Source organism: Nyctereutes procyonoides, unplaced genomic scaffold (genome assembly GCF_905146905.1).
Source record: "Nyctereutes procyonoides isolate TBG_1078 unplaced genomic scaffold, NYPRO_anot_genome, whole genome shotgun sequence".
NCBI classification, from domain to species: domain Eukaryota; kingdom Metazoa; phylum Chordata; class Mammalia; order Carnivora; family Canidae; genus Nyctereutes; species Nyctereutes procyonoides.
In genome coordinates this window covers 1,559,234-1,572,503 of record NW_026575123.1, presented here as the reverse complement: position 1 = coordinate 1,572,503, position 13,270 = coordinate 1,559,234, and positions in this window count along the sequence as shown.

Below are 13,270 nucleotides of genomic sequence, written 5' to 3'. Positions count from 1 at the left end.
AATAGAAAAACCTAAAGACTCCACAAAAAAAAAAAAAAAAAAAAACAAAAAAAAACAAAACAAACAAAAAACCCTACTGGAACTAATTAATAAAATCAACTAAGTTTCACAGTACAAAATGAGTATGCAGAAATCCATTATATTTCTATACAATAGGAAAAAACTAGGAGACAATTAAATTAAGAAAATAATCCCATTTATAATTTCATTTATAGAAATAAATTACTTAACAATAAATTTAGCCAAGGAGGTACAAGTCCTATACTCTGAAAACTATAAGACACTGATAAAAGAAAATCAAAGTTACAAATAGTAAATGGGAAGATATATCATGGCTGTCGACTAAAGTATTAACATTGTGAAAATATCCATATTACACAAAATGACCAATGGATTAAATGTGATCCCTATGAAAATACTAATAGCATTTTTTGCAAAACTAGAATAAATTACTTTAAGGTTGGTACGAAACTACAAAAGACTCTAAATATCCAATCTTCATTTTTTTTAAATTGTTTAAATTCCAGTATCAAAAATATACTGTAATATTATGTATAAGTATACAGTGTACTGATTCAATAATTCCACATTATACCCAGTGCTCACACAGCAAATGCACTCCTTAATCACTATCACCTGTTTCACTCATTGCCCCACCCACATTTCCTCTGGCAAACATCATTTTGTTTTATATAGTTAAGAATTTATTTCTTGCGTTACCTCTCTCTTTTTTCTGTTGGTTTGCTCCCCTTATTTCTTATTCTACATGAGTGAAATCATATTATGTTTGTCTTTCTCCAATTGACCTATTTTGATGAGCATAATACTCTTCTACCTCCATTCACATTGTTGCAAATTACAAGATTTCATTCATTTTTTTGTGGCTGAATAATCTCTCTCTATAGATAGATGATAGATAGATAGATAGATAGATAGATAGATAGATAGATGATAGATGATAGAGAAGAAGATATTTCTTCTTTTTTTTATTTATTTATGATAGTCACACAGAGAGAGAGAGAGGCAGAGACATAGGCAGAGGGAGAAGCAGGCTCCATGCACCGGGAGCCCGACGTGGGACTCGATCTCGGGTCTCCAGGATCGCGCCCTGGGCCAAAGGCAGGCGCTAAACCGCTGCGCCACCCAGGGATCCCATATTTCTTCTTCTTTATCTATTTCTATATACTATATATATTGCTTCTTCTTTATCTATTTCTCAGTTGGTGCTTGTTAGAAATTTTTCTTGCTTCTTGAGTTATACCTGTATTGCTCTATACTTCCCTCTTAGGACTGCTTTTGCTGCATCCCAAATGTTTTGGACCATTTTGTTTTCATTATAATTTCTTCCCACGTATTTTTTTTTTAAATTCTTCTTTCATTTCCTGGGTGTCCCACTCATTGTTTATTAGAATGTTGTTTAGCCTCCATGTATTTGTGTTTTTTCCAAAAATTTTTTGAGGTTGACTTCAAGTTTCATAGAGTTGTGTTCAGAAAAGACACATGATATGACTAAACTTTTTGTATTTTTTTTCATTTTTTAAGATTTTATTTATTTATTCATGAGAAACACAAAGAGAGAGGCAGAGACATAGACAGATGAAGAAGCAGGCTCCCTGTGGGGAGCTTGATGTGGTACTCAATCTCAGGACCCCAAGTTCAAGCCCTGAGCTGAAGGCAGATGCTCAACCACTGAGCCACCCAGGCGTCCCTCTTTTTGTATTTGTTGAGACCTATTTTATAATCTAATATGTGATCTATTCTGGAAAATGCTCCATGGTGCCCCTGAAAGAATATATAATATGCTGTTTTATGGTGGAATGTTCTGAATATATCTGTAAGTCCATCTATCCAGTGTGTTATTCAAAGCCACTGTTTCCTTGCTTTCTCTATTTAAATAATCTGTCCATTCATGTAAATGGAGTGTTAAAATCCTCTATATTATGGCGCTATTATCAGTAAGTTCCTTTATGTTTGTTATTGTTTTACATATTTGGGTGCACCCATGTTGAATACACAAATATTTACAATAGTTAGTCCTTCTAATTGGATTGTCCTCTTTATGATTATATAATGCCTTCTTTGTCTCTCTTTACACTCTAGATCCTGAGGGCACAAAGAACACCCAGCAAAATCAACAAAAGCAGGCCAACACCACAACACGTTGTAATTAATTTTGCAAAATATGGTGATAATGAAAAAATCTTAAACACAGAAAGACAAAAGAAGTCTTTAACTTCTGATGGAAAACCCATAAGGCTAGCTGCAGATTTCTCTGCAGAAACATGGTAAGCCAGAGGGCAGTGGCAAGATGTATTCAAAGTGCTGAATAAGAAAAATCCACAGCCAAGAATACTCTATCCAGCAAGGATATCATTCAGAATGGAAAGAGAGAGGTTCTCTCAGAAAAGGTTTCTCAGAAAAACAAAAACTAAAAGTTTGTGATCACTAAACCAGCCCTACAAGAAATATTAAAGAGGACTCTTAAGTGAAAAGGAGGAAACAAATGTGACAAAGACAAGAAAGAATCAGAGAAAATCCCCAGAAACAATGACAAAACAAGTAACTAAATGGTAATAAATCATTTCTGTCAAGAATTACTTTGAATTTCAATGGATGAAATGCTCCATATAAAAGATATACGGTGTCAGGATTAATTAAGAAAACAAAATCCTGAGAAGCCTGGGTGGCTCAGTGGTTTAGCTCTGCCTTCAGCCCAGGGAGTGATCCTGGAGACCCACGTCGTCGTCGTAGGTCTGGATCCTCCACATAGGATCGAGTCCCACGCCGGGCTCCCCACATGGAGCCTGCTTCTGCTTCTCCCTGTGCCTGTGTCTCTGCCCTTCTCTCTGTCTCTCTCTCTCTGTCTCTCTCTCTCTGTCTCTCATGAATAAATAAATAAAATCTTTTAAAAAAGAAAAAAGAAAGAAAACAAAATCCACCTATATGTTCCCTAAAAGAGACTTTTTTTTGTTTTGTTTTTTGTTTTTTTTTTTTTACCTAAAGACACCTACAGATTGATGGTGAGGGAGTTGAGAAACATTTATCATGCAAATGGAGATCAAAAGAAAGCAGGAGCAGCAATACTTATATCAGACAAACCAGATTTGAATACCAAAGCAATCTTTTGAAAGAAGAAAACTGGAAGTAACATGCTCTTAAATTTCAAACTATAGTAGGGAGGGGCAAGATGGTGGAAGAGTGGGGGTCCTCAACTCACTGGGCCCCACAAATTTACCTAGATAACTTTCAAAACATCCTGAACACCTAAAATTTTGACCTGAGATTTAAAGAGAGAATAGCCAAAATGCTACAGGGAGAAAAGTTTTTACTTCTAACAAGGTAGGAAGGTGAAAAAATAAATAAAAAAGAATAAACTAGGGGAGGAGAACTGCGACTAGCAGAGCTGACAGAGTGGTGAAAGCCTCCGGGGTAGGAAAGCCCTGACCTAGAGAAGTGGGAACTTTAAAAATCCACACCTGAGTTTTCCCTGACAGAAAAATGCTTAGCAGGAAAATTGGGCAGAATTGCAGGAGAGACAGTGAAGCCTCAAGATTCCTGAAGTCACTATAAGAGGAGGGGTGCTCAGGAGAAACTCACTACAAACTAATATCAGTAAAGGGCTGGAGTGCCACAGCCCTCTGGGGGCATCTGGAAGAAGCCAATTGGTTAAGTGGGCCGACTCCAGAGCTGCCATTACCCTAGAGGCTGGCAATGGATGGAGGTGGCAGTACACCATTCCCTTTGGGAGAGGCGGTCCCTGGGAGCTTGGGTCTAGTGGCAAAGGGCCCCCAGATCCCAGGGCACTCAAGCGGACAAAGCCAGCGATCCTTCATTCCCCCTGGGACAGACGGAGGTGGGGAGGTAACAGGAAAGCGAGAACTCTTCTGATGCTGGGTGCCCCACAAGCTGTGCAGATCAGTGCACCTGCACCTGCCACCAGGAGCATCTAGGTTAGTATGGACTAGGAGACTGTATTAGTTACTTGTGAGGAGCTTGACTCCAGAGTGGGAAATCTAGCTGCCTCCATTTTTGTTTTTCCTCTTTGTTTCACCTTGAGGAGGGGCCACTATCCTGTGAACAAAGGCCTCACAGGATAAACAGCTTCGCTGAGCCCAGCACATGGCAAGGGGTGGGGCATCTCTACCCAGGGACAGACACCTGAGAATCAGCACAGCTGACCTCTCCCCCAGAAGATCTGCTGGAAGAACAAGGGAAGAGCAAGTTTATTGACCAAGCAGCACTGGAAAGCTCTAGGACTGTGGGAAAATAGTAAATAGAACTAGATGGGTTTTTTTTCTTTCTTTTTCTATTACGACTCATTTTTATATCAGACTAAAAATGTCCAATATTTATTTTTCCCAGTTTAAATACAATATTTTACCAGCTCTTCATTTTTAAGTTTTCTTTTCCTTTTTGACTTTCATATTTCTACAATTACATGTCTTAGATATATTTTTCACTTCTGGATTCCCTTCAACATATTCAATTTAATTTTGGGAGATATACAAGATATGGCTATTTGTTTTTTGTTTTTTCTGCCTCATTTTGTTTTACAATGGGGGTAGTTAGTACCTTCTAAAACACAAACAAAATATACCCAGAACAAGTGGAACACCGTGTTGGTTCGTTCTATGAGATTATAATCTCCCTTCCCATTCTGTCCCCATCTTTTATTTTGTTTATGTTTTGGTGGTAAATGTTGGGTCTTTATATAAGTATTGTTGGTTTATATAAATTTGGGATTGAGCATCTTCTAACATACAAACAAAATACACTCAGAACCAAGAGGATCACCCTCTAGGACCCCTCAGGTAGACTGCATTCTCTCTTCACTACCACTTCCTCACCACCACCACCACCCCCCCCCTTTTTTTCTTTTTATTTTTTCTTCTTTGTTTTTGTTTTTTGGCTTTTTATTTTTACTACTTTATTTTAAAATTTGTTTTTCACTTTAATGGTTCTATTGTTTTATTTAGTCTGGTTTTTTTTTCTTTTATTTTCTGATCTTTGACCTCTTCAGAATCATCTAGGGTGTATTTTACTTAGGTCATGGTTGATATTTTTGACTCAGCCCACTCATACAGCCCCTCTGCAGTAGACAAAAGGATGAGAAGGAAGCTTTCACACAAAAGAAAGAACCAGAAACAATACTCTCTGCCACAGAGTTACAGAATATGGATTTAAATATGATGTCAGAAATTCAATTCAGAAGTACAACTATAAAATGACTGGGCTCTGGAAAAAAAACATAAAGGATTCTAGAGACTTTGTTACTGCAGAATTGAGATCTAATCAGGCAGAAATTAAAAATAGATAAAATGAGATGCAATCCAAACTAAATGTCCTAACTGCTAGGGTTAATGAGGTGGAAGAGAGAGCGAGTGACCTAGAAGACAAGTTGATGTAAAGGACTGAATCTGAGGACAAAAGAGAAGAAAACAATTAAGAGCCCACAAGGAAAAGCTTAGGGAAATAAATGATAGCTTGAGAAGGAAGAATATATGTCTAATTGAGATTCCAGAAGAGGTCGAGAGAGAGAGAGAAAGGACCAAAAGTATATTTGAACAAAACACAGCTGAGAACTTCCCTAATTTGGGGAGGGAAACAGACTTTCAGATCCAGGAGATAGGACCCCCCCCCAAATCAATAAAAACCGTTCAACACCTTGACATTTAATAGTGAAACTTGCAAATTTCAAAGATAAAGAGAAAAATTCTTAAAGCAGCTCGAGATAAGATATTCTTAACTTATATGGAGAGAAATATCAGAAAACAGCAGACCTCTCCACAGAGCCCTGGCAGGCCAGAAAGGGCTGGCAGGATATACTCAAGGTACTAAATAAGAAGAACATGCAGTCAAGAATACTTTATCCAGCAAGGCTGTCATTCAGAATAGAAAGAGAGATAAAGAGCTTCCATGATAGGCAGAAGCTGAAAGAATATGTGACCACCAAACTGGATCTGCAAGAAATATTAAGGGGAATCCTGTAAAAGAAAGAGGGAGCCCAAAGAAACAATCTACAAAAACAGGGATTGAATAAATAATACGATGACACTAAATTCATATCTTTCAATAGTTACTCTGAACATGAATGGGCTAAACGATCCCATCAAAAGACTCAGGGTATCAGCCTGGATAAAAAAGCAAGACCCATCTATATATTTTCTACAAGAGATTCATTTTAGACCTAAGGACACCTCTAGACTGAAAATGAAGACCTAATTGCCATTCAAATGGTCCTCAAAAGGAAGCTTTGGTAGCAATACTCATATCATATAAATTAAAGTTTATACCAAAGACTGTAGTAAAATATGAAGAGAGACACTGTCATACTTAAAGGGTCTATCAAAGAAGAAGACCTCACAATCATGAATATTTATGCTCCTAATGTGGGAACAGTCAAGAAAATCAATCAATTAATAACCAAAGTAATGAGATACTTAGATAATAATACACTAATAGTAGGAGACTTCAACATGCCACTTTCAGCAAAGGACAGGTTTTCTAAGCAGAACATCACCAAAGAAACAAGGGCCTTAAATGATACACTGGACCAAGTAGATTTCACAGATATATACAGAACTTTCCATCCAAACGCAACTGAATACACATTCTTCTCAAGTGCACATGTACTTTCTCCATAATAGACCACATACTGGATCACAAATCAGGTTTCAAACAATACCAAAAGATTGGGATTGTCCCTTGCATATTTTCAGACCACAATGCTTTGAAAATAGAACTCAATCACAAGAAGAAATATGGAAAAAACTTAAAAACATGGAGGTTAAAGAGCATCCTACTAAAGATGAATGGGTCAACCTGGAAATTAGAGAATTAAAAAGATTCATGGAAACTAATGAAAATGAAAGTACAACTGTTCAAAATCTTTAGGATACAGCAAAAGCAGTCCTAAGAGGGAAATATATCACAATACAAACAACTCTCAAAATATTGGAAAAAACTCAAGTATACAAGCTAACCTCGCACCTAAAAGAATTGAAGAAAGAACAGCAAGTAAAGCCTACATCGAGAAGAAGAAGAGAGATAATAAAGATTTGAGCAGAACTCAATGAAATAGAGACCAGAATAACTGTGAAACAGATAAACAAAACCAGGAACTAGTTATTTGAAAGAATTAATAAGATAGATAAACCCCTAGCCAGCCTTATTAAAAAGAAAAAAGACTCAAATTAATAAAATCATGAATGAAAGAGGAGAGATCACAATCAATACCAAGGAAATACAAATGGTTTTAAAAACACATTATGAGCAGCTATATGACAAAAATTAGGCAATCTAGAAGAAATGGATGCATTTTTGGGAAACCACAAATTACCAAAACTAGAACAGGAAGAAATAGAACACCTGAACAGGCCAATAACCAGGGAGGAAATTGAAGCAGTCATCAAAAACCTCCCAAGACACAAAAGTCCAGGGCCAGATGGCTTCCAAGGGGAATTCTATCAAACGTTTAAAAAAGAAATAATATCTATTCTACTAAAGATGTTTCAAAGGATAAAAAGGGAGGAAATGCTTCCAAACTCATTTTATGAGGTCAGCATTACCTTGATTCTAAAATCAGACAAAGACCCCACCAAGAAGGAGAATAATAGACCAATATCCCTGATGAACATGGATGCAAAAATTCTCACCAAGCTGCTAGCCAACCGGGTCCAAGAGTACATTAAGAGGATTATTCATCATGACAAAGTGGGATTTATCCCCAGGATGCAAGGCTGGTTCAACACTTGTAAAACAATCAACATATTAGATCACATCAATAAGAGAAAAGACAAGAACTATAGGATCCTCTGAATAGATGCAGAGGAAGCATTTGACAAAATACAGCATCCATTCTTTATTAAAACTCTTCAAAGTGTAGGGATAGAAGAAACATTCCTTTTCCATCTATGAAAAGCCCACAGCAAATATCATTCTCAACGGGGAAAAACTGAAAGCCTTTCCGCTAAGATCAGGAACACAACAGGGATGTCTACTCTCACCACTGTTATTCAACATAGTACTAGAAGTCCTAGTCTCAGAAATCAGACAATACAAGGAAATAAAAGGCATTCAAATTGACAAAGAAGAAGTCAAACTCTCCCTCTTCACAGATGACATGATACTGTACATAGAAAACCCACAAGATTCCACCTCTAGATTGCTAGAACTCATACAACAATTCAGCAATGTGGCACAATACAAATTCAATGCCCAGAAATCAGTGACATTTCTATACACTAACAATGAGACTGAAAAAAGAGAAATTAAGGAATCAATTTTATTTACAATTGCACCCCAAAGTATAAAATACCTAGAAATAAACCTAACCAAAGTGGTAAAGGATCTATACCCTAAAAACTACAGAACACTTCTGAATGAAATCGAGGAAGACACAAAGAGATGGAAAAACATTCCATGCTCATGGATTGGAAGAATAAATATTGTGAAGATGTCTATGCTACCCAGGGCAATTTACACATTCAATTCAATCCCTATCAAAATACCATGAACTTTCTTCAGAAATTTGGAACAAATAATTTTAAGATTTGTATGGAATCAGAAAAGACCCTGAATAGCTAGAGGAATATTGAAAAAGAAAACCAGAGCCGGGGGCATCACAAAGCCAGATTTCAAGCTGTGTACACAGCTGTGATCATCAAGACAGTGTGGTACTGGTACAAAAGTAGACACATAGATCAATGGAACAGAATAGAGAACCCAGAAATGGGCCCTCAACTTTATGGTAAACTAATATTCGACAAAGCAGGAAAGCATATCCACCGGAACAAGGGCAGTCTCTTCAATATATCATGTTAGAAAAATTGGACAGCTATATGCAAAAGAATAAAACTGGACCATTCTCTTACACAACACACAAAGACAAACTCAAAATGGTTGAAAGATCTAAATGTAGGACAAGAATCCATCAAAATCCTAGGGGAGAACACAGGCAACAACCTTTTTTGAACTTGGCCACCATAACTTCTTACAAGGTACATCTAAAGGGCAAGGGAAATGAAAGCAAAAATGAACTATTGGGACTTAATCAGGATAAAAAGCTTCTGTGCAGAAAAAAAAAATGGTCATCAAAACTAAAGACAACCTACAGAATGGGAGAAGATATTTGCAAATGACATATCAGTAAAGGGCTAGTATCCAATATGTATAAAGAACTTATTAAACTCAACATCCAACAAACAAAAAATCCAGTCATGAAATGGGCAGAAAACATGAACAGAAATTTCACCAAAGAAGACATACACACGGCCAAAAAGCATATTAGATAATGTTCCACATCACTTGCCATCAGTGAAGTATAAATCAAAACCACAATGAGATACCACTTCATACCAGTGAGAGTGGTGAAAATCAACAAGACAGGAAACAACAAATGTTGAAGAGGATGTGGAGAAGGGGGAACCCTCTTGCATTGTTGGTGGGAATGCAAACCGGTACAGCCACTCTGGAAAAGAGTATGGAGGTTCCTCAAAGAGTTAAAAATAGAGCTACCCTATGACCCAGCAATTGCACCGGCTGAGGATTTACCCCAAAGATACAGACATAGTGAAACAAGACACCTGCAACCCAATATTTCATAACAGCAATGTCCCCAATAGCCAAGTTGTGGAAGGAGCCACAGTGTCCTTTGACAGATGAGTGGATAAATAGGATGTGATATATACAGAGAGAATGGAATTTTACTTAGCCTTTGGAAAAGATGAATACCCACCATTTCCTTTGACGTGGATGGAACCGGAGGGTATTATGCTGAGTGAAATAAGTCAATCAGAGAAGGACAATCATCATATGGTTTCACTCATACGGGGAATATAAGAAATAGTGAAAGGGATTATAAGGGAAAGGAAGGTATCTGAAAAATTAGAGAGGAAGACAAACCATGAGGGATTCTTAACTCTGGGAAACAAACGAAGGGTTATGGAAGGGGACCCAGTCAGGGGGTGGGGGTAACTGTGATGTGGGGCACTGAGTAGGGCACTTGATGGGATGAGCACTGGGTGTTATACTATATGTTGGTAAATTGAACTTAAATAAAAACAAATTTAAAAAATGTCAAACTATACTACAAAGCTGTAGAAATTTGTGCAGTATGGCACAACAATACACATATAGATAAAAGAAATGGAATACAAAGTCTAGAAACAACCCTGTAATTTATATGGTCAATAAGTATATAACAAAGGAGGCAATAATAGAAAATAGGGTAAAGAGTCTTCAGTAAATGGTGTATTAAAAATGGAGGACTATGTGATAGAGAATAAAACTGGACCACTGTTTACATCACACACAAAAATAAACCTAAAATAAGTTAAAGATTTAGAGATAAGGTCCCAAACCATAAATATTCTAAAGACAGGATAGGTGACAAAATCTTAGAAATAAATCTTAATATTATTCTTTTGGATATATCTCCTTCGGTAAGGGCAACAAAATGAAAAATAAATAACATCAAGCTATAAAGCTTATGCTGATCAAGAAAAGCTTCAACAAAACAAAAAAGCAGCCTAATGAATGGAACAAATTCATATAATATATAATGCAAATGATATATCGACAAGGGGTTAATATCCAATATATAAAAAGAAGTCCTACATCTCAACACCAAAAGAACAAAAACAAGAGATTTAAAAAAAATGGGCTGAGGACCTGAATAGATATCCTTTGAAAGAAGATATACAGAAGGCCAAAAGACACATGAACAGATGCTCAACATCACTGATCATTAGGAAAATGTAAATCAAAACTACAAAGAGATATCACCTCACACATGTCAGAACCAAAAAAAACAGGAAATAAAAAATATTAGACAGGATGTGGAGAAAGAAAACTTTTATGCACTGTTGGTGTTAATTTAAATTGGTGTAGTCACAATGGATAGCAATATGAAGGTTCCTCAAAAAATTAAAAATCAAAATACCATAATTTGCAGAAAATCCACTTCAGGGTATCCATTTGAAGAAAATGAAAACATTCACTTGAGGAGATATAACTACCATATGTTTATTACAGCATTACATGCAATAGCCAAGATATGGAAGCAACCCATGTGTCCAACTATAGATAAATGCATAAGTAGCAGCTACACACACACACACACACACACACACACACACACACACACACACTGGACAATTACTTGGCAATGAAAAAAGAATGAATTTTTTTTGTCATTTTGACAATATTGATAGACCTACAGGGTTTTATGCTAAATTAAATTAGACATAAAAAGAAAAATAATTCATGATTTAACTAGTAATCTGAAATCTAAAAACAAACAAACAAAAAAACAACTGAAACATACTCATATGTAAAGAAATAAAAGTTGTGATTGCCATGAGTGGGGTGGAAATTCTGAACAGTTGAAAGGAAGTATGTGGTATCTTTCAGTTATAAAATAAATAAGCCACAGGAATGTAAATCACAGCATACAGAATACAGTAGATAACGTTGGATGAATTTTTATGGTGATAAATAGTAGTGAGCTTTATCATAATGGTTGTATCAGAAGCTATATAAATTTTGATCACTATGTTTATACTACAACTATATAATATTGTTTGTCAATTGTCCATCATTAAAAATAAATACATGAAAATATAATTGTCATTCAGTTTTGCAAAAATAAAACAGAATAAAACAAAACACAGAACTACAGACCAGGCAAATACACATGTAAATTTCCTTAAAAATTATTTGCAAGTGAACTCCAATAGTGTAAAAAACAGGAAAAGATTTCCATTACTGCAAATTAAGCAATTTAGATTTAATGTTTTATTTCTTTTGATGTTCATGTGTCATTTAATTGTGTTTTAAAAGTACTTTCTCTGGCCTCTCCCAATTTTTTTTTAATTTTTATTTATTTATGATAGTCACAGAGAGAGAGAGAGAGAGGCAGAGACACAGACAGAGGGAGAAGCAGGCTCCATGCACCGGGAGCCCGACGTGGGATTCGATCCCGAGTCTCCAGGATCACGCCCTGGGCCAAAGGCAGGTGCTAAACTGCTGCGCCACCCAGGGATCCCTCAATTTTTTTAGTGAGGTGAAATTTTCAAAAATTACATTTGTTTTTCTCTCTACATAGTTAGTCTTAGGGTTTTCTTAATTTACAACAAATATTCCTATCAAAATACAAGCAACAATTATCATTGAAGGATGAATAAATAATAATATAAATAATTATTTAATATTCAAATCTCTGGTATGATGCTATTGTTCAATTTTGTTCAATTTGATTCCTTCCCACAGAAATTTAGTTGTTTTTAAGCAGAAACATAAATAACTTACAAATAATAAAAAAATTAATTGCAGGTATATTAACAAAGTCAAAAATTCAGAAGTATGGAAATTGATGTCATTGCAACAGAGATAAAATTGATTATAGCAAGTCTTCAAAATTTGTGTCAAGTATCATTAAATATCTGTCACTGGATGATGATTTTAAAATATTTTCAGTCTAATAAATGTGACATGGCAAGAGCATAAGAAAGAAGAATGTAATGCCAAGATTTAGCAACCTTGTTTAAAAGCAAAACTTAAACATCTAGGACATTTCTCACAAGGCCTAAGGCCTCCGTGTTTGTGAATCAGATGGAAGTGAGTGACAGCCTGGGTGGCCAAGTCTCTGACCTCAATATCTTGTGGAACATAACAATTTCTCAGAGGTACTTACCAAGGGACAAACTAAATGACACACTACAAGCTGAAAGTCTCAGACATTCTGAACGTGTGTGATGAGATAAAGTGTCTTCAAAATGTAAGAATTTCCTGTTCAAATTTTAAGTGACACATTGATGAGAAATCAACTTTTTCCACTATTGCCTTACTCTGGGTTCTCACAGGGCCGGCAGTCTGTGAAGACCACAGATATTGTCTGACCTCCCACTGGAAGATGCAAGATTGGCCAACAGAAGGTATGTGTCACTACTGCCCTGTCTCTCTCCTAGACACCTCATTTAGTGGGAGATACAAATGCTGGTTGGGGTGCAACTGAGGTACAATTAATATATTAAATCACAGAGAACATTGGTATCTTTATTCCAGCAATTCAGAGTAACAAACAAAAGTAAATTTGAAATACATTGGAGAACTTCTTAAAATATTCAAATTCTTGCCTGAGGAGAAGTAAATGCATATACACAGGCACAAACTGTTTGCAAATCAAGATAACTCAAATGAGATCCCATAAGCATCAAGACAAGGAACTCAGTTTGGACTTTCATTAGTTATAGATATAATCAGATATATT